The sequence below is a fragment of the Vitis riparia genome, chromosome 3 (genome assembly GCF_004353265.1).
Source record: "Vitis riparia cultivar Riparia Gloire de Montpellier isolate 1030 chromosome 3, EGFV_Vit.rip_1.0, whole genome shotgun sequence".
NCBI lineage: Eukaryota > Viridiplantae > Streptophyta > Magnoliopsida > Vitales > Vitaceae > Vitis > Vitis riparia.
Genome location: NC_048433.1, coordinates 13131277 through 13154483, shown reverse-complemented (window position 1 = coordinate 13154483; position 23207 = coordinate 13131277). Strand labels below are relative to the sequence as shown.

Below are 23207 nucleotides of genomic sequence, written 5' to 3'. Positions count from 1 at the left end.
AAATTGAAATATACAAAGAAAATACCAAAGGAATACAAGACTAGGGGAGTTCCTTCTCTAAAACTTTAAAAGCTATAAATAATGGGGAAAATAAAGAAAAGAGATGTAAATTTTCCTTACCATTAATTATTTTCATGTTATATTTTCTCAGAAATTTTCAAACCTAGATAGAGAATTTCTTTCATTAATTTTTTAATAGGTTGCTTTCTTATAGAAGTAAAATTTCGCATTCAATCATCACTCATCTTTTTTTATTGATCAAATGGAAAAGTGGAAGAAGAGACACATACATGTAGAAGTAGACTATATATTTTAATGTATAGAGGCCAATTATTAATATTAATAATACTTCTTATTTCTAAAAAGAAAATAACAAAAATGAAAAATGGTTGCATTTTTTTAATATACATATGCCTATTCTATAGTATGGTGTTGAAAAGCAAGACTTTTAAGATTGCGTTAACAATCTTAACATGAATACATTTAGTCCCCTCATCTTTAAATGATTTTGTATTTTATCCTTTCCATCATGTTCCGGTCCACCTAATAGGGTCTTAAGAATGTTATGTTATATTTTTATCCCATTAATTCTCTTATTTGGTTTAAGAATTTGAATTTGAGAATCTATTTTCACCCAAAATCCATCATGTTGATATATTATTATAAACAATATGTAGTTTATTTAAGCTTACAAACAAATAAAACTAATTATAATTAGGTAAGGTACATGAAGGTGGTAGTGGCTGGCTAACAATGGATTGGTTTGAACTCACCACAAACTAAGTTGGTTGTGGTGAATGTTGACCTTCATTGGGGAGGGGGAGGGGCAATATAATAAAACATCTAGCCTTCATCAAGGGTATGAGCAAGAGATTAGAGAAAGTAATTGTGGACCCGCATTTTTCATGTGCGTCCCCACTCGATCGGCGAGACTCGCTTTTTATTTGTGAAAAATAATTTTTGGAAAAGTTGGAGTCGCCACTTATTTTATTTTTATTTTAAAGGGAAAATAAAACAAGAAAGAAAAACCCTAAAATGTGACTCCATAATTTTTGGAAAAAAGACATGTCTTTGAAAAACCCGAGTCTTGGTCCGGGGATCAGGTTACTTATTGGGAAGGTACCTCTAGGAGGTAGCACCCCTCTAAGCCCTACAAAGGTCTCTACTAACAAAGTTAAGGGAAGTGTGGTCATTAATCAGTTAATTATGGATACCTAAGTAGGCTAGGTGATTTCAAATATTGCATGCCTAACAAGAAAACAAACCATAAGAGAGAATCGAAGTGCGTACCTGAACGACTTCTCAAGCGCTATCATAAAACATAAGAGTTAGTGTAGAAATCTATCACACAACATATGTCTTATCCGGGCAAATCTAATATATATTTAAACACCCAAGAATGACATCATGCATGGATGTAGTCACCAATAGCATACGTGTCCCTAGAATTCTCGAAAAAAAAAGATGAGAAGGAGCGTACCTGGATAGTAAGCTAAAGCGCCTTTATGGGAAGCAAGGTTAGCCCAATAACAAATATAAAACAAATTCAAGCATATCTCCAAGAGGAATCAAAATCAATTAAACACCAAACAATCATCTTTAAAATCAATATTAGTGAAGATATCAAGAATGTAGGACCCCCCACCAAAGTCCATATTACTTTTGCACGAATTGATTCAATGAATTCCATTGTTTGGAATCATGAAGTTTGTTCATGCTTGTCAAAAATCGAGAAAATCATAAAATAGTTGAAGATGATGAAAATGCATGCCGGAAGGGAAAGTGGCAGCAAATAGTATGTTAAAATTTGGATTTTATGCCTAGAGACTTCTCAGGAATTTTAAATAAAACTAGAGTTATTTTTGACGGGAAAAGACTTTGAAATCCAGATTTAAAATGTGTAAGATAACAAAAAGAATAAGGAGAAACATTAGGAGGAGTATGATGTGTGGCAAGGTGACCACTATATGAGTGAGGTCTGGAGGTGCACTTGAGACTAAATGGTTGAAACAGATTGCATAGGGAGGATTCTGTAGACCACTGGTTGTCTAGAAAGAAACTGAATGTGTTCGTTTCTGAGCCCATGTTCACTGGATTTTAGGGTGCCACCTCATTTAAAAAAAGAAAGGCTTCAATACAACTCTGGTTTCTCAGGATCACAATCTGAATTATCAACAGAAACTTCTGGTGAAGACATAATGCTCAATTTCAGATTAAATTTCCTGTTCTATAACTCGTTTTCTCTGAATTTTCCTTTAATGACTGTGCTTTCTGATCATATAAGTTGCCCGTCTGGTTCCTTGTTTGAGACTCTGTCGAACCTGGAATAATGCTTCTAGGTCTAGTTGAGGGGACCTTCACCCCTTTTCATGGAACCTGAGGCATACGTTAATTCGAAACTCTATTACTTTGCCTTCCATTGCTTTAAGTCTTTTAGCCATCTCAGCCACAAATCTGGAGATTCATTTATCTTTCTTTAATATTCAAGCTAAATGTCAATTCAGTCCGCTTAAACCCTGATTTGAATGATTTTGAACCCTCTTTTTGCGCTCTTGATGTCTTTCACTCCAACTACAACGGCAAACCACCCTTCAAAAAAAAGAAATCTGGACCGAATCCTAAAATTTTTTAATTCACAACCTCCTGAGCCTGACTGAGAGTCAACACAATTGAATCACCTTGAATAAGAGTGCTTCTAAAAATCCTCCGGAATATAGACACAAGTGCAGCATTCACTAATAATGACCATTGTATGTCATAAAGGAATGCTTCTTTCTCATAATCATCGATGCAAATTGACTCTTAATGGGCCCCATTGCCTGCATCACATCAAAGACTGGACAGATAGAGAGATTCACAATTTCGATAGCTATCTTTGCATTATTTGGGCAGGGCAATCATGTTATGGATATATAGCTCGAAGGTGACTTGCGTTTTGTTCTGTATCATCAGTAGCAGCCTCAAACCCACCATAGGTTTGAGTGGTATTAAAAGACTCAACATGATCAGCTGTAGGTGATCGAGCAGCCAATTCATCATTGATCAAATCAATAAAAGCTTGGATATCATTGCCGAGTGGCCTAAAATCATTAGATAAATCATTAAAGTCATTAAGTATATTACTGATCTTCATGAAAACCCTCCCCCTTGCTTCGGTAGAGCGAACACAAGCTGCCACTAAAATTGGTTAGCCCGGATTGCTAATTTATGCATCCAATCACCATCGATTTTTCTTGTCCTTTTTGGAACTTCTGGAATATGGATGAAACCTGTGAAGAATGTGGTGGAATTACGTTCTGCAAGCACAAAGTCTCCAGTTACTTGAAATGCTTCGAAATCATGGTTCCAGTTTACATCTACAAGCATTGACTCAAGTAAGTTCGTATCAGCTTGGGTGGCTTTCGGTTCCAAAAGCTCTAACAACAACATGATTCTCAAATATCCGAACAGCAATGTCCAAAATTGAACCAAGAAAATTCTTTAGCAGCAGTCTGTGTTGTCCCTACTGGAGCCATCGCAGGAGAAACTAAGCTAACTGCCAAAAAGGTTCTAGCCAGTGAGATCCCATTCTGACGTTTCGGTTTTGGTGACTGATAGTTTTCTAATTGTCTCTGCAAATAATGTAAACCAATAGTTCCATTGAATGGATTGTCATTCAGAGCAAGGATCCGAATACTTGTAAGGCCATCAAAGAAATCAGCGAGGGTGGTGTCGACTTCATTGTAATCGAAGAAGGCGAGTTGCAATTCAGACAATCTGTGAGAAGAAGACAATTTTCCATTGAAGTGGTTCATTTGAAACCCCAAATTGCAGAGCATTGAAAGCTGGTTGAAGTTCTGAGGGAGAGGTCCCTTTAATCCCAATCCCTTAACTTGAATCTGCGTAACTCTGTCACCACTATAAAGTACACGAGGCCACAAATTTGACTCCACCCGTTGGCTCCTTTCCTTCATTCATTCGCTTTAACAAGTCACATTTAATTTCGAAGAATATTATATAATCTTCAAGTATGTTCAAATCAAAGGGCTCTAGTTTGTTAACCTTTACACTCTCTAGCAGGTTCTGTTCTTGTCTCTTCCTATTATACAAAAGTTCGAGCAAGTTTCATAAAGCCTGAATTTCTACACGTAGCCACTATTGGGGTCAGGTTTATCCAAGTGTGCTGCTCCAACAGAATTACTGATGTGTCAGTTTCTCTAAAAAATCACCTTGTGAATCAATCCACAATACCGAGGCATCCCATCATCAGAACTTCCTAAGTTTTCAGCAAGTAGGCAAGCATTTATGCTTGACTCAACTCTACCGATGACAACAAACCCATCCAAATCAAACTTCATAGCTGTTTCTTCTTTTCCATTAATCTCAACTGGTATCCTTCCTGAAAGAATCCTTTTCTTATGACGACCTGACAGTAAAGCCCTTTTGCGAGAATGGCTCAGAGTTTTGATCATCATCTGATTCTATTGTATTACCGGGATGATTGCTTTGGTAAATGGAGTTCAACAGAAACCACACATTCATGACTCTAAAATTCAGCTTACTAGTAACCAGATGGAATACACCATTTTCTGGTTCAGGCATTCGTTTCTGGTCAAATTCTAGCGCCTATCTTGAAACCCCAAGACCGAATTCATAGCCCGACGTAGCCTTTCCTAAGAAGTTGGAGAAATTGTTTCTCTAGTTGAAAAGCTTTCAAGACCGTGCTGAGGCTCTGAATGTTGATAGTTTCCCGTTACAATTGACGTGAGTTCCTCATCAGCAGTGTCATAAGAGTGACTTCATGAGAAGTTTCTTGCTGTATCAGAATCAACAGCATTAGGGGCTGCTTCATCTCTTTTGCAGGCAGACATTCATCTTTAGGAACCAAACAGCAAGGGGGCATCATCATAAATTGCAGCAAGACTAAAATCCTGAATTGCACCTCTAGGTGTTCTAGAAAACTTAGTCATGTCTGCCTCCTATGTTATCTTCTGATAAATCTGTTCTTTCCAAATGCTTTAAGAGGTTGAAATCAATACAAACTGCAGAAGCATCATGGTCGTCGATGTATTCAAATTCTGTATTCTTCAAGGAATCACAAGTGGGCACAGTTTCGTCTAAAGGAGCCAAACCATCTGATCAACTTGGGGAAATATCCATGGTTCTAAGGATGGAAAGGATGCTAACTATGCTATTTGAAGCAGAAGACTGGTAATGTAACTAGGAATGCAACCTCAGGTGCCCTCAACTTTCTTCTCTCTTTCCCATAAATTTCCATGCGATTAAGCTCAATGACGTTATCGAATTCAAACAGTGGCTGCAGATCTTTGACGCGTACTTTGAACCCAAAACTGCTGTTGCTTTCATTGGCAACAAACTGACCGACTTCGCCATTGGCAGAGCTACTGCCGCCATCAGTGTTGCCAGAGTCATACGAAAAGCTAGAAATCTTTTCAGATAAAGTAATTAATGTCACTTGAAAGAGTAGAATACATTGGAAGTTCCAACTCCTCAGTCGTGTCAGCAAGATTCAATTCAGAAATATGCTCACACCTTGATAAATCTGGAACTGTCATACCATCATTTCCTTGATTCGATAAATACTAAACAGTTCACCCTTCAAGATACCAAGACGTAAGCCATACTTTACCATAGGATTCAGTTCCTTATCAAGGGTTTCCTTCCGCAAGGTACCTTTTCTTGAACCAAAACCAGCTGCGACCAAAACTTGATACGGTATTTCTGTCCATGTTAAAGGATTCATAGATCTCCCCCAAAACTTCAGCACAAACTCATTTTGTCCAACCGATTGAAGTAACCCAAGATACTTGCAGTTTTTAATCACATGAAGGAACAATCCACTTCTAGGCTGTCAACTACCACAGGGTAAGTATATAGAAAATAAAGGACCTTGAACATTTTCTTGACAAGCTCTGGAGGAGAATCTCAAGGTTGCATGCAGAATGGTTGTCTCATCTTAACAGCATTGGGGGAAATTTGGCCAGCAAGTCTTTGCAAAGTGAACAGCCATGTAGTCCATTGGTAGCAAAATGAGCAGATCATGTCACAGGAACTGATTCAATTACTAAATCGTCCAAGTTTAGGTGATCCTTAGGATCTGGATAATTTGGACAACCAGATGGAAAATCATCTTCACCGTCGGCATCAGAAACAGCTGCAGCAGCCACAGCTACAGGTTCTGCTTGAAATGTCTCAGGTATTGAATCACCTGAGATTAAAAGATCTTTTGGATCTAGACAATTTTGATTATTGGATGGAATATCCTTTTCACTATCAGCACCAATAGCATTGTCACAGATCTGCTGATGGGTTAGTGAAGAATTAGAATTTGCCAGAAGCTGATTTAAGACCCCCATCCGGTGAGAAACTCGAAGACAAACAACATGGTTATTAACTTCTCGATGAGGATGTACATAAGGCTGCAAATAAATTATGGTTGCTGGAATATCCATCCAGCATTACTGTGAATCAAACTCCACTTGTTGTGGTTGTATAGCAAAGGGGTACAATTCTCCCAAACTCAACATCAGGCCTAGAAAATGATGTCTGGGGAGGACCAGTCTTAAACACTAAAATCCCCAATGGAATGGTAGAGATATCTGCATAGGTTGCTGGATTGGGATCCGCACATGCCAATCTTGTAGCAGGTTCATTAGATGCAGCTGAATTTCCTCTGAGAGACAATGCACTGCTAAACGGTGGCCCATTAACATCCCCTTGATGCTGAACCAAGTTATCAGTGGCATTATTTCCACTCACATTAGAATTCTGTGTGGAAGTTGCACTTGCTATACTCTCTTTTCTAGCTATACCACCCCCAATTCCATCTACTGTTTCCTTTTTCAAGATCTTCATTCCCCATATTTATGGATTTAACTTCTAGAGTCTCATACGAAGTTCCATTAGCTGCACATATTTCTGACAGATGGCTTGACTCCAACATATAATAACTTTCCATGAATTTTGAAAAGCAACCTTTTGGTGAAGCTGACGATTGATGACCATCCAGTCCCTTGATTGGAATTGTTCCATTGAAGGATAGATTACGAGAGAAAAATTCAGGAATTCTAATATTAAGGTAACATGCCTCTCCAATAAAACTTCCATCAAGTGATATGTGAATTTGTGAGTCACAAGAACCCAATTGGGAGGCAGCGTGTCAATCGTAGTTAAATGCATCTTCACATATTTCATCTATCAAAGCAAACACCCCATGTTCAGTCTTCGCATCATCACTCAAAGTATGCACTTGAGAGGCTGGTGGAGCAGAATCACTGTTGAAAATCATTAATTCATCACCAGAATCATTCATTTCTCTTGCCCGCTGAGCATTGTTCCACCTTGTCTTCATTTAATACAAAAGCCACTGTATCATGTCCAGAAGAAAAATCTGCTGCCACAGCAATTAATCCAAAGCTAGCACTATCATCTTCATTTTCTTTGCTTCATTCACCAATAGGCAAGGATCCATCAATCTCATGTTCCATATTATTCAAATCAGTACTCAACTTCACATTCCGCACCTCAACGACAAGAACATCTGAATCAAAGTTATGAACGTCACTCTGCCTGGAGACGACATTTTGAATGCAAACTTGAGTAGACTTAGATGGAGTGGGAATTGGAACAGGGACTCCAGCATTTATATCTTTCCCATGAACTCCAATTGCACATTTTATATTTTCAGTTGTATGTGATTCCCCATGTAATTCAGCTAAAGAAGATACCCCAAGCTTACTAGAAATATCTCCCTCGTGATGGCTTCCACTTCTATAACAATCACCGTCAGATAGTTTATTGATTTCCTGGGATAATAGAGAAGCATTCAAGTGACTAGCGGGAATCTCACTTTCAATTGGTTCCTACTATTGGAACCAACATACTAGATCGGTAGAGACTTCTTGTAAACCAATACCATGAGAGTTGCCCGCGTTCTGATGCCAATCTGCTGCTTACCTAAGTACCATTGTCTTTGTAATAGAGATCCCATAGTCTTCACCAGTTGAGATGGACTGTTCAGTTTGGAGAGTCAGATTTCCATTTCGCAGTTTGTCAGTGGATTCGGCGACTGAATCCTGATTTTCAATATCAGAACGTGAGTGGGATATAAGAAACTGAGAACCAAGTGAATTGTCAGACTTTGATAACTGATTGAGCAGCTCTGCCTGCTCCCAGGGAATTCTTTCAGAATAATCTGAGGGAGCACGGGTGACCCCCAAGTAGCTCAAATCCATAGGACCGGACCCAGGGTCAGCATATGCAGGAGCAAAATGGACTACTTGCTGTGAGATGGTGATCGTAATCAGATTTAGGAACCTGTGCCTGATTCATGGCATCAACAGGAGAAGAGATCTTCACAGGTTTGTGGTGCTTTCCCTTATTTTCTGAAGGAAAATTGATCCAGTGAAGAAATAGAGACTAATGCTTCTTCAATTGGGATGCAATCCATCACCTCACCATCAGATGGCTCCTTCACTAGCACACTTGATTCCTGAATTTGCGAGCCAATGTATGACTGTCCTTCAGCATAGCTTTCTTGTCGAGTCATCAGCCCATGAACTGAGTGTGTTACATGATCTTGACAAAGAAGTTGGAGCAAAAACAGAGCTTCAGCAGATCTAAGAAGCAACTGCCTGATGCATTTCGTGGCTCTCACCTCCGTAGTGGCCAATTCTGCAGGACAATATGGAAGTCGTTGCCTTTTATTTGATGTTCCTCCGTCTCCAAGTTCAATACTCCAATAGTAAGCACCATCATCTAGCCAAAAGGCATTGAGTCGATCAAAGGGAACCTTGACTCGAATCAAAGCGAACAAAGCCTCAGATATTATTTTGATAGGTTCTCCCATCCACTTCAAATTCTTGTGGTAATCAGGATCAAAGCCTCTATGTCATTTTAAGTTACCTTCACACCAAGAACATGCTTGTAAAAGGACTGAGTGAAATAAACATCCAAAAGCTGACCATCAAGTAGCACCTTTGCGACCACTCGACCCACGAATTTAAAGTAGGGAAGATGTTCAGTCTAGTAGACTGAATTGGGGTTTGGCTGGAATGTTGAATTGTTTCCCACAGTGGTGAAAAGTAAAGCTCCTTTATCAAATATGATTCTTGACAGCAATTGATACCATTCTCTCGTCAGACCACCAGCATTAATACCCTGTTCATCTTGGAGCTACACATTCAAACGTCCCTTTAATACTACTCCTGTGCACTTTAGCATTTATTCTTCAGTTATACCGTCCCCTTAGAAAGCATCTATCCCACACCATGAAGCAAGCAAGGTTCACTATACTAGGATCCAATAGTAGCAACAAAAAGGTGATCCTGGAGATATTTTAAACTCAACTTCATCAATATCTTCAGCGCGCACTTCTGTTGGAACACAAGCGACAATAGCAATGAGAAGGGGTGTTGTACTGATCCCGTTTGGATTCCAGCCCAGAATACCACGAACAGAGAGCCCCAAAAATTGAAGCAACTTCTGCATCCAACTAAATCACATCCGGAACCCGGTTTAATGACTTTCTCGCCTTGAAGAAGAAATACCCAATTTGATTCAACAATCTACAATCACGTGCCAAACCTCACAAACAGCCCATATTCTACATAGCCTCTATAAAGTTTCCACCTTTCATGGGATACTCATGTTGTCATGGTCTCCATAGTCCAAAACGCCAAAGTAGGGGGAAGAAAGAAATACATAGGAATAGAAGACAAGAAAAAAATAAAAAATAAAAAATAATCTAAAGAAAGGTAGCAGAGTTAAAGACAATTGAACAAGCAAGCCACAATTCATTGTTTTCAAAAGGGCTTTAAAAAAAAATGGTGGAGATTCTGGAGAACAAGAGAACGGTTCTCGGATATCAATATCAACGACAATCCCAACATCAACCATTAACAATAGAGATTAAAAAGACTAAAAATCAGAAACCAAAACATAGCATGCTCACGCTTGAATATATTCAGCAAGAGAAAAATCAGTCCTAATTCTCCACAACAATCAATAAGATGACCTCCGGCTTGCAGAATAACATTCAGGATCATATAAAGATGAGAGTATACGAATTTCCCGTGACCGTACCTGGAAGAGCCAATCTTTGAGGAGAATTGCTCAGCTTCAAACGAGAAGGATGCGTGCTGTCAGTCCCTCTCTCTATACTTCCCCTCAAGACGATCTCCAAAAATCTTCCGAATTTTCACCCCAATCCTCCAACGCGTGCTCCCTCTCTATCTGTGTTTTTCTCCCCAAAAGCCAGCTCCCTTTTTCCCCTTTTCTTTTTTATATATGGCAGCCCCTTCCTAAAGAATATTTTGTTTCCTTATTTTTTTAGTCTTCTCCTTCAAAAGCAAATCTTCCCAATTTCGAATTCCCCTCCAAAAACCTTCCAAGAGGAGTCCCACCTTCCTTAAACTCCAATGGTAATTTTTTTCCTTGCAAAAACATGAAATTTTTGAAGTTAAATAATTGAATGAATAGATAAGTAAGTAAATAAATTAGGAAACGGTAAAAAATAAAAATAAAAATAAACAAATAAATACAAAAATGGGCCCCACAAGCTATGCAACCACACAAGTCATACAAGTCACGCTAAAGATGTCTGAATAGGCCAAGTGTGCCTAAATGGGCCTAAGGTGAAGACTAGGTGGGCCTAACTAAATGAGCCAAGGGTATCTAAAAAACTATCCTAAAAAAACACAAGAAAAGCCTAAGTCTAAGCTAGGGCTGCCAAGGGTCACAATAAGGGATCAAATAATCCTCAACCAAAATCTCCGAGGTGATTCAGAAAAAGGTAAGTGGTATGAGTAGCCATGGGCCACCAAGGAACTATTATGGAGCATTAAAAACGAATTTTAAAGACATGTGCTAAAGGGACAAAATTGAGGGTCTACAGTAATTACAAGATTTATGGTACAATTACCTACCAATAGAATTTTTTGTTTGCAGATGCCCATATTAGAATTTGCTTAAGATAATGCATTTGAGTTAACATATAGTGGGTTCACAAAATTATCCACCTCATGACCAAATTGTTGATGGCAATCAAAACCACTCTTTACAAGATTATTCAAGGCATAGAATATAAGAATGATTCCTACTTTCATTCAAATTAGGATTCCTATCTACATTAGTAAAATTAGGATTTCTATTTTTATCAATATTAGCTTTCTACTAATTAGTTTCAATTCTTAGCTCTCTAGTTTGTTGTTTCAACTATGTTAGAATTTTATTTCTTGTTGGACTAGTGATTTATTTCTATTAGGCTTTTTTGAATTGCTTATCAATAAGACTGATTATAATAATGGAAGGATCAATTGTTACATCAATTATCCACCATGCCATTCTGAAGGACAGACATGCATATATACATATAAATAAATAAAGTTGGGGTTATAAAATGGAAGATAAACCTTAACTTCAAATAAAATTACCAAAGTTTGGACAACTTTCTGGATGTTCAGGTTTTTACTAGGAAGCATGACATTGCCTTGCACAAGTATTTTTTATGAGAGGAAATAAACATACTAAAATGTGTTTCCATAAAATTTTTTGAGACTCCATAATAATTTCTGAAAATAGGTTTCCGGAATTTGAACACAAATAGAAAAAAAAAACTAAAACTAAAACTAATAAATCAATAGCAGGACATTATAAAGAAGATATTAAATTGAAATTCTAGGGGATTGAGAGTATGTTTCTTGAAGTAATTAAAAACAAAAACAACATGCAAGAATTATGAGAATCAATTGAACTAATAAATAAGGACCACTACATTCCAAATAATAGGTGTTGCTATCACCTTCACAATCCTATTAAAATAAATATAAAAAATGTATTTCCATAAATTTAAATTGATTGTAAATTAGTTTAATAATTTACTATGATTTTAATGATTTAGTTAAGTTATTAAATATATTAAGTATATTTGGTTTAAAAAATAATATTATCATTTAAAAATAACTTTAACCAATCATTTAACATAATCAAACTTAAAATTAAATAATTAAGTATTCGTCTTATGTTTTTTTCCAAATACCATATGATTATATATCAACATTGTTCGATAAAAATTTGTGTTGGAATCTCTCTTGGTTGGAAAAGTGATGAAAAGTATGATTCCTAGTTTGGTAATTACTTGGTTGTAAATAAATAAATAAATAGTTGTGAGATTTTATATGAATAGTAAGGAAAATATAATAAATAATACAAATGTAATTTAATTGGTCACAAAGATAAAAAAAAAAATGTAATATAATAAATTTTTTTTTTTTGAGAATGTATACATTTTTGGAGGAAGAAAAAAAAAGAATTTAATATAATTTTTTATTTATATCTTTTTGTTCTTCTTTATTTTCATCTTCATGTTTTCTTTCTCTTTATTCTTATCCTCAAATTTTCTATGAACCAAATCTAAGCATAAAAGTTTGTCATATATATAGATAAAAGTTTAATATTGTAATCCTAATAAATTTACTATAAAAATGGGTTAGAAATTATTGTAAAAACCTGAGAGATGAAAAAAATATTATTGACTTAACAAATAACATAAATGTTATAATTTTGCTTTTAATAAGCTCAATTGCCTTCCTTTTTGGTGCAGCTATAATTAGAAAAAATAGTATAATTGTTTAAACAATATGTAAAAGATAATTAATTATTAGTATAAATATATGCTATTAATTAGAAAGTTGATTTGACAGTACAAGCAACAATTCATCTTTATCTGAATTAGAATTAAAAAAAAAAACAAAGAAAGAGGAAAAAAACTATTTTCTAATGCTACTTATCATCAATAGCATGATTAGACGCAATAATTCTTTGTTGGTAGCGATGAGAACTAGAGTCTTATTTTTCTAAACACTATGTATCACTAATAAAATGAGTTCTGTTTGTTGCTGGAAGGTAAGATGGGGTGATTTCCTTATCCAGATATTATTTTGGAGTCACATTCTTCATTAGCAACTTTGCTTTCTTTGCTCTTTTTTTTTTTTTTTCACTCACATTCATCATTTCTCAAGATAACTACTCTTCTAGTATCTTAGTCACAACTAGGGTAAATGCATCTTGCCCCTTTGGACACAACTAGGGAAGTCTTATCTTTTAAAGTTGGTCTAGATAGGTTTCACCTCACTCTAAATATAAAAGAACATAGTCAAACTTTGTTGAGTATATTCACTATTGAACACTATGACCTATTATAAAGAACATAGTTAAACTTTGTTGCTTGAAACCAATTCTCAATTTTCCCTCTGACCAAACACCACTATAACACCCACAAATATAAAAATTAAAAAAATTAAAAAATGTAGTTCCAGAATTTTTTAAAAGAAAATAGCAAAACTTGTTTTTAAAAAGGAATAAAGGAAAAAAAAGTAATACCCAAAACACAAAAGGATGGGAATTTCCAATCCATGCAATTATATTTGTAGAGAAATAAGTAAATTCATTAGTATAATTTTTTAAGAGAGATTATAGTTATAGATTCTTTTAATAGAGGTATGATTTCTACATCATTGGCTTGCCTATCATCAATATTGGTCCAATATGAAAATTCAATGTGTCATTGAGAAATACAACTCTAATTAAGCTCACAGTGGAACAAAAATAGAAATGGTGAGCTTACTATAAAATCATCTTCAGCATGCTCTTTTACCTTGTACACTCTAGTGATCTTCTCAAGTATGCAATCAATGGTAGGTTCGAGATGAAGCAAACAATGGAAGATTTAAAATGATGACAGCTAAGTTAAATCATGTGATATATCCATGAATTGATTCTCTATTGTACTTCATCCAGCAATGGTCCAAGAAGAACTATAAAAGCAACTTGCAGTATATGGTAATAACTTTTTTTCCATTTCCCATTAGTTATAAGTCAAGGATGAGTTAAGGCTCTAGAAGGATAATGCATTCTTGTTCTTCAGAGTTAATGGGGTTTGTACCATTTGGCCTAAAGATGTATGCTCTAAAGGCCTTTAATAAAAATGTATTTCTTCTAATATCTTAAGATATGATTAGTAAATGATAGAACAATACCATCAAATTAAAAGAAAAGTTGTACCTAAGGACTTACTTTCGTGTTCCATCATTTCCAGTACAAGACTATATAATCGTTCCATAGATGCATTGATCTTCAAATTTCAACACATACCAAAAATGCATATCAAGATGCAAGAAAGAAAATGAAAACTCTTATTTAGACAAAAAAAAAAAAAAAAAAAATGAAAAGTGAGTTTTTAGCTATAAAAAAAACAGTCTATGATTTAATCCTCTGTTCTTAGGATAAATAAGTTTCAGATTTCTCAACACTACTTCAATACTAGTTACAGATGCATTTGACTGGAATAAAAAAGTTTTAGATTTCTCAACACTACTTTAAGTGTACTAGCTACAAATGCATTTGACTTTAATAATATTTGCATTGAGGTAGAATCTACAATACCCCAAAAGAACAAACTTGATAAGTCTTTGTTTTGCGTCAGATTTTTTCAAGGTAAAGAAATTATATGGCTGACCTATTTAATTGGTGCTTGAGATGACATAAGTGCTCTCGGTCCCTTTCCTTAGTACTCCCAGTCACCAAACCAAATCTGTGAACGTTACCAAACACATACCCCTAAACTAGTCAGATATATAACACAATGAAATGCAGCATTTGAAATTCACTGTACAAGAATAGATCCAACAAAAAAACAAAATTAAAACTCAATATCTCAACATGAAAAGAGGAAATGGTTACCCATGTTCAAGAGGATTCATGTGTAGGTGATTGGCAGTGAGAAGGTTAAGCTTCTGGCACTCATTGTCGAGAATGATAATGATCTTGGTGCGAGGGTAGTGGTGGTGGATTTTTGGGAGTCTCTAATGGGTTAGGGCTTCATTGATAGGTTTCTAAATATTTCTAATAAAGTTTTTGAGTAATGGTTGGTCATCACCAATTTGTTGCTGGTGGTCACTAGTTGGCTTTTGGTGGTCGCCGATGTGTTCGTCGATGAAATTGTCGGTAGGTAGCTTTCCTATACAAATGGGGGTTTGTCGATTTGAGATGGGTTCGTGAAAATGAGATGTTAGTGGAGGGAAATTATGGCCATTATATATATAATGGGAGATAATGACCCTTAGAACAAGTGCCAAGGAATCCAGTTATGCATACAGAGGAGACAATGACACTTGTAACAAGCGCCAAGGTTGTTCTTATTTTACAATGACATATTTTGAAGCGCCATCTTATTAAAAGCGTCATTATTTTATATACATAAACGCCAATGTTAATCAAATTTCTTCAAGCGCCAATGTAAATATCCAGGAAGTGTCATTGTTTAGAAAGCGCCATTATTGGTCTAATTCATTGACGTTTTTTAAAAGTGTCAAGAAATTAAACGCCATTATTTAGTATTTTTGTAGTAGTATAAGCACCTAGTTACTTTATCAAGAGGATACATTCAGGGCAAAGATCATGAAGAATTTAATCACTCCATTGGTAAGCTCATATTTTACATTTCTTTCAAGGGAGCCTACGAACATGTAAACTATATGTTTTAGTTTCATCTCACTCGATGGTAAGGCTTGATGTCCTTAACATGGTCTTGGTCCATTTTGATAGATATCTTACCTCTCCCTCTACTAATTATATAGGATGGTTGGAGGGTTTTTGGTTTAATGACTAGATTTTGAAGATTTCTAAAAAAATAATGATATATAACTTGTCAAACCTTCTTTGGTCATATTCAAAACGGATGGAACCACTATTGTCCATAGTGCAAATGCAATGTCCACCACATTTCTTCTTAAAGCCAATATCTATGTGGTCAACCTCTTCTAATAAAGAAACCTTCATTAAAAGGAACTAAATTAGGATAAATGAAAATGAGATTATAAACACTTAACCTTTATTGATTAAACTTTTCATTAGATTGATAGAATAAAAGATTTTATCATTTGAGTAATGACTATTTTTCATTGTTGATCTTGCAAGAAACTTGGGTTCACCAATCTGATAGAGGATGATACAATCTTCCTATTTCATGCCAACCTAAATTGATTGTAGATTTTGGAATCTTCAATAATCTAAAATTCTATTTTAGATTAAAAGCTTTCCTAAAAAATATCAATTTTAAAATAATTATAAAATTATGTTATGTTCCCTTATTTATTATTTCTTTTTTATATTTCCAATTTGAGATAGAAGACATAGAAAGGATTCTTTTTAAAGAGACATAAAATTCTCACAATCCATTCTTAGAGTAACCAAATTAAATCCTTAGACATTGTTGCGACATCTAACTCAACACTCATGGATTTGCCTTTAGCTTTGTGAAGAGAGATATTTCAAATTCATTTTCATAAATAACTGGTGGATCAAGTATTTAGCTTTGGGGAATCTAGATTTATGAAATTTCACTATTCAAATGATGAACTTATTTGCTAAAATATTTGGTCTCATAATGGTGTAGTTGAAGATTGTGAAAGCTGCTACTTAAGGTTCAAAACTTGAATTCTATGTATACCGATATATTTTTTGTGCCTTTTTTTTAGATGTATTTTATATGGACAAAATTATGTGATCTTGTAAGAATATTCTTCAATGTAACTAATTGAGCTTCCTTCTCATGCTCTTTATGCTCTAAATAGTTTTTCATGATGTATCTTTTTTTATAACAACTAAAGTACTTGTTTCTCTTATACATCATATTGTATCCACATTCACCTTTGTTACCATAAATATTATTTTATATTCTCCCTTTAGCAACTAAAATCACCTAATTGGCTCCACTTTCTCCATGGAAAAAGTATCTTTACCATATTGCATGGGCATTAACAGCAATACTCCTTAAAACCATAATGGTTAAATTGAAATCATCAAGATAGTCTTCAACATAATTCTTTATACATATTTGAAGATAAAACAAATTTTTTCAAATAGAAACAACTTATCATTGGCTTAATGATATTTATAAGCGATTGAAGTCATAAGTTTCATATCTAATTAGACTAAAATTACATCTTAGGTGCATGATAGGTGACAAGCACACTCTTAAAATAATTTGACTTTGAACTAACTTAAGAAAGCCCAATTATTTAACTTTGTGCTTGGAATGTGGTATTTATGTAGCTTTTAATGCATTTTAGATTTGGTGAAAGGCATGTGAGGAAAGTGAAGGAGCATGGGTTAGTAGTGGAATTTGTAAATGATAGCTTAATTAACCCTGTATGAAAAATATCACAAAGATAAAGCTACATAACTATTAACACAGTTTCAACTTTCACCTAGTGCCATCTTTCTTTATGGAAAATGCAACATTTAGGCAAAATGGAACTAGGATGGAACTACACAAGCAGTAGGGCAACCTTGGTGCCATTACATTTTGATAGCATGGGGTACATTATTTGGATAATTCGTAGCTTACCCTAGCATCTCCTACCTTGTTTTTTATACCTTCACTTAGGGCAACTATGAGCACATGTAAATACTTTTTTTGAGCAAATGAATGGAGTATTTTGGAGAACCTTAGGGGAGATTCTTCCTTCATTGAGGAGTTGTTACGGTCTCTATAGTCTTCGTAATATTCTAATGTTTTAAACTCTCCTCAATAAAATTTGCATGTTGCTATTAACACAATTTAGTTTTGTTTAAGTTTGAATATTCTATTTATACTCCTTAGTTAAGTATTATTATTTTTTCTTTTGAGTATGATTGATGCCATAAATTGCATGCCAATGAAAGCAAAAATCATCTTTTAAGCTTGATATCGACATTAAACACACTCCCAAACTAGTTTATTTATACATTATCTATCATATGATTGGTTTTCTAGTATTTTCTATTAGTTGTTAATGTTTAAAACTTCTTTAATGAATGATGGTGGTCTTAGGATTCTCTTAGACCATCTCAAAAGCAAGAACAAGGTATGAGTAGAGCTAAATTTAAGGAAAATATGGATTACTCCATTCCCTATTTTTAGACCATTAGGGTATTCTAGGGCTCTCTAGATCCTTGCACGAAAGCAAATAGACATTTCAAACCTTTAAATCTAGAAAATTAGTATATTAACTTAGATCTAAATGTTCCAAGATTAGATCTAATTGGTGAATAAGTATCAAAATCATTTTAAATCTCACAAACCTAGAGATCTTTTGTTGTAATGTCTCTTTTTCCTTGAATCCAGCACTAGAGGGATGTAATCCTCTTAAAAGGTTGGTGGCTAGAGCTTTCTTCTCTTTGCTATGACTAAGAATACAAGATTGAAGCCTTAACCCCTAAAAAGGGTTTATATAGGCTTCTAGTAGGCTTAAGTAATTTGAGCTCATCTTAGGCTTGGGTCACTTAAACCATCTCACTTGAGTTCCAATTGATTAATTAACCATATTGAGCTCTAATTAATCAATTAGACCAATCTAAATAAGTCATTCACAAGTTCCTATGAAATATTATGTATTTACCAAAACAACCTTATGCACATATGTGAAGAAACAACTCAACTAACCCTCATAAATAGTGCAATCAAGGGATACAAGGTCAATAGGGGACCATTGGGACAATAGACAAATATTAGCTCTCTCAAAATCCAATTTTGAAGTTGATTCAACATCTCACTATAGATAGTCAACTACATTCCAATATCCTATGTATATTACAATGAGATACAAGAACTCAGGTCCATGACCTTCTATCCACTATATGTAGGTTCCCTATGAACTAGTGTCTGTAACCTAATAATGTGAACGCTATCAACCTCTACCATTCTTGAGTTACAAATCTTCTTATTATGTGACCAAAGGACATACCCGAACTTATAAAGAACATTTGTGAAATTCCAATAAGGAATTACTACGACCATAACTTTCTTAATCACATGTCCTTAGGATTACATGAGAGGACATACTATCTCAATCCCATGAGATATCATGGTGCCTCTATTAAGAATATCCGTTGTCATTGACTTCCATCAATAGTGACCCAAATCATAGGGAATCTATGACCACCTTAGGATCTCACTTGTAAGTCAAAACTATTACAAACTTTAGCACAAACTTAGTATCCTCTCAAGTTTGAGAGATCATATAATATAGCAGGTTAGTGAGATCATGATTACTTGATAGCCAATGTCATGACTCACTGTAGATTTAATCTAATGTGTAACCATACACATTAGTATGCTCACCATAGTAACCCCATCCTAATGACCAAGACTAGTCATCCCTCTAAATAGTAGGTAGTGCACTACAACCTCAAATGGATTGCCTAAGTCTATGAACTAGTTATGATCTAATCATTTACTTTTAAGGATCATGGCTTGAATCTTCTATACAATTCCTAATGCATCTAAGTCATGTACAATAAAAAAGATGGTAGGCTAGAATGCTAAAAAAGTATAATGCAGATAGATAATAAGGGAAACTAGAATTTTATTAAATAAATAATAAATCCATAAAAATGTTAAATTATGTCATGCTTTTAAGGGGTTTGTCCTAACACTAAAGGATCAAAGTCACATGAAGATCAACGAAACAATCTTATTTCAACCAATCTAAAGTTTGAGAAAGGTCAATGGGATTAGAGATGTTCAAATGGGTTTAAGTAAATTCTTTTAAATTTTAGACTCTTTAAATATCAATCTCAAGAATTTTGAGAATATGTGGACATGATTTTTAGTTGCAAAGAAATCAGTAACTATTGATGAAAAATAGGAATGTTGATGGAACTATGGAGCTTTGTATAAAAAATGGTGCCACCACAAGCCTTGGTGCCATTTTCTAAACCTAGTGCCATTTTGAGTAGAAGAAGTCCACCTATTAAAAAAAATGGTGCCAAGATGGTGCAACCTTATAACCTAGCACTATTTTCACTAAAACTGACATTATTTTGTTTTGAAACTCCAAGAAGTCATGAGATCCACATTCTTGGACTTCTCTCAAGCCACCATTAGATCTCTCACCTTGTTTTAGATGCCTTTACATGGTATACAACTTAGGAAACATAAGAGCATCTATTTAAAGAGATTTTTCAACTAGAAAATGGGGATTTTGGGGAAGTCCCCTTAGTAAGGAGCACTTCTTCAACCTCCAACTTTTTGACTTATTGTTATAACTTCAATCCTTGTAATGTTTTTCTCCTTTTAGTTATTTTCTAATAGCTTTGTATAAAAAATGATGCCAAAATGGTGACACCACAAGCCTTAGTGCCATTTTCTAAACCTAGTGCCATTTTGAGTAGAATAAGTCCACCTATTAAAAAAAAAAAATGGTGCCAAGATGGTGCAACCTTATAACTTAGCACCATTTTCACTAAAACTGCCATCATTTTGTTTTGAAACTTCAAGAAGTCATGAGATCCACATTCTTGGACTTTTCTCAAGCCACCATTAGATCTCTCACCTTGTTTTAGATGCCTTTACATAGTATACAACTTAGGAAACATAAGAGAACCTATTTAAAGAGATTTTTCAACTAGAAAAGGGGGATTTTGGGGAAGTCCCCTTAGTAAGGAGCACTTCTTCAACTTCCAACTTTTTGACTTATTGTTATAACTTCAATCCTTGTATTGTTTTTCTCCTTTTAGTTATTTTCTAATATCTTATAGTTCTTTCTTTTAATTATTTTCATTTATACTTATAAGTTTTGGCTTAATACAATATTGAAGTTGAATCTTGAGTTTTAATGGTGATTTCCTTACCGTATGATTTTGCTCTTCATTTTCACTCCATTTTCATGTCTTTTGAGTAGTGGTTTAAGCTAAGAACACGTGGGTCTCTAAGATCTCCCTTGTGCCCATGAAATGACCTTCAAATCTTAAGGAACTCATGATTTATTAAACTTATTAGTTGGAATACTCCACTTTAATTAGAATACAAAGCTTTGATGCTTGGAAATTAGAGTTTAGAGGCCCCCATTAAGCACTTGGTGGTGAGAGTCATTTTGATTTGAGATGACCATTACTAAACCTTTAATTATATAATTTGGCAAACAAATTAACTGTGAGGGATTTAGTTAAATCGTGCTTGTGTTGAAAATTCTCCAACTAAAGCACCTATAGGTAGTTTTAGTTGTGTTAACTTAATTAAGGTTCTTTTCATGGTAAGAAGAGAGCTCAAGGGACTCCCTAGTACTTTTGTAAATCATGTTAAGTCAAGTTTGAATTTAAATGCACTCTTTTTCCCCTATATATATATATATATAGATTTTATAAAATTCATCAACCTTTTTTTCAAGCAATTAAGTGAAAGAGTTTGCCTAAAAAATTCTAATCCTCCTCAAATCTTTCCAATTCCCCTATTCATCTAAGATCACCTCCTTGTAGTTTGACACCCAATTCACTGGAATTTTAAAATTTCTTCTCCTGCTGCTCGCTTCGTTTCTTTCTTTCGTTAGCTTCCTTTCTTTTCTTTCAGCTAGGGTTTGCTCCCGTTGGAGCTTCTCGTTTTCCTATTAAAGAATCGTTTTATCAAGTTCAGTTATTTATCTAAGGCTCAAGGGTGGTCGAAGATCAGGTGGCAAGCATCATAAGGACTCCTTACATCTCTAGTGAGGATCAAATTTCCGACATCCTCACCAAGGGACTTAGCAGGGCATCTCCTCATAGATGATGCTCAACTTACTAAGACTCTTAACTACAACTCCTTTCTACATTTAGAGACTGTACAATATGGTATACTCATTTATGAATTTCCAATAAGCTTCCCAACTCTATTGATAACCTATAAGAATATTGGAATATCATTTTATGCTTAATATATGAGTTTATTAATTTTCATATAGGACATTCTCATAGCTGAAGTGACTTTACCTTTATCTATGATTATGAATAAATCATAATCATAATCATAGAAGGATTCAATGATTTATGTGGTTTGACACCTTTGGACCCTCTCCAAACTATTTTTAATAGATTTCACTATCTTCCAAATGGTAAGCCTTATTTCCTTATATATTTGGAATATAAGTAGTGAAGAAGCTACCCTAAAAGAGTTGAATTTTTCATTTACCATCTGAAGATGAATTCTAATGCTCAATGATTTATGTGGTTTGACACCTTTGGATCCTTTCCAAACTATTTTTAATAGATTTCACTATCTTCCAAATGGTAAGCCTTATTTTCTTATATATTTGGATTATAAGTAGTGAAGAAGCTAACAAAAAAGAGTTGGATTTTTCATTTACCATCTGAAGATGAATTCTAATGCTCTATCATTTGAAGGTTCATGTTAAACATGTCTTCTTGTTTATTGGATTTCATCTCAAGGATACTAGATTGATCTTACTGATCAAAAATAGTCTAAAGACGAATCCTAGGCTATTATTCTCTAATTTGATGACAGTAGGTCTTCAAGATGACATAGCTCAAGTTTCACATAATCCAATACTTGAAGACATGATTATTTCGAAGATAAGTAGAGATACCTAGATAAAACACACACAAACAAATTTAATGCTTATTTTAAGGTTATGATTATTTTGACTTTTGTCACAAGGAATCATGAACTAGCAAATATTGAACAAAAGTATCCTATAGTTTTGTGTCTTTTGACGACTTTAGAATTTCAATACCAAAACCAATAAAAATTACTCTCTCTTTCTCTCTCCTTATTCATGTTCTTTTTCTTTCTCACACTATTTATCTTCCCTTTCCCTTCTATCCCCCTCTAAGGAGAAGGTCACACCTTAGTTTAATGTACTTTTAGGTCATCAAACGAACATATGTTTAAATATATCTCAAAATTTGCTTATTCTAATCTACCTACAACATCATAAGGAATAAAAAAAAAAGAAAAAAGAAATACAAATAATGAAAATTTTCTCTTTCTTTCTCTTTCTCCTTTTCTCCATCTCTCTCTCTCTCTCTCTTAAGCCTCTCTTTACTTCTAAAGATAGTTTCACCATAATTAATGTGTTTTTAGGTCACAAAACAAACATACATCTAAGATACATCTCAACAAAACTAAGTAAACATCAATCAAGCCACATAATTTAATTCTAAATTAAGTAGAGCATTATAAGAAATAGGAAATAAAGACAAATACCATTTTATGTAAATATTGAAAATATCATTATTAAACAATCACCTTGGCCAAGGCTTAAAATAACAACTACCACAACATTCATCTTTTTTCTACAAAGATTCTTCAGCATCCAATCCTAACAAAAACATGCCAAATCAATCAATCAAGATGTAATATGAGTTAATTTGATTTGATTTTCATGAACTAGGAG

General features: G+C 34.4%; 1 long non-coding RNA gene across 2 annotated transcripts in view; it reads right to left on the bottom strand.

Moving 5' to 3' along the window:
- The window catches only part of LOC117909257, a 34612-nt gene that overhangs the window by 5767 nt on the left and 5638 nt on the right, over nucleotides 1-23207 (bottom strand). The window contains exon 3 of one of the 2 annotated variants that reach the window (XR_004650323.1): nucleotides 23060-23132. This is a non-coding gene — a long non-coding RNA (uncharacterized LOC117909257). Of the gene's footprint in view, nucleotides 1-10083; nucleotides 10239-23059; nucleotides 23133-23207 lie in introns of those variants that run through there. The other variant, XR_004650324.1, reaches the window with a different exon arrangement.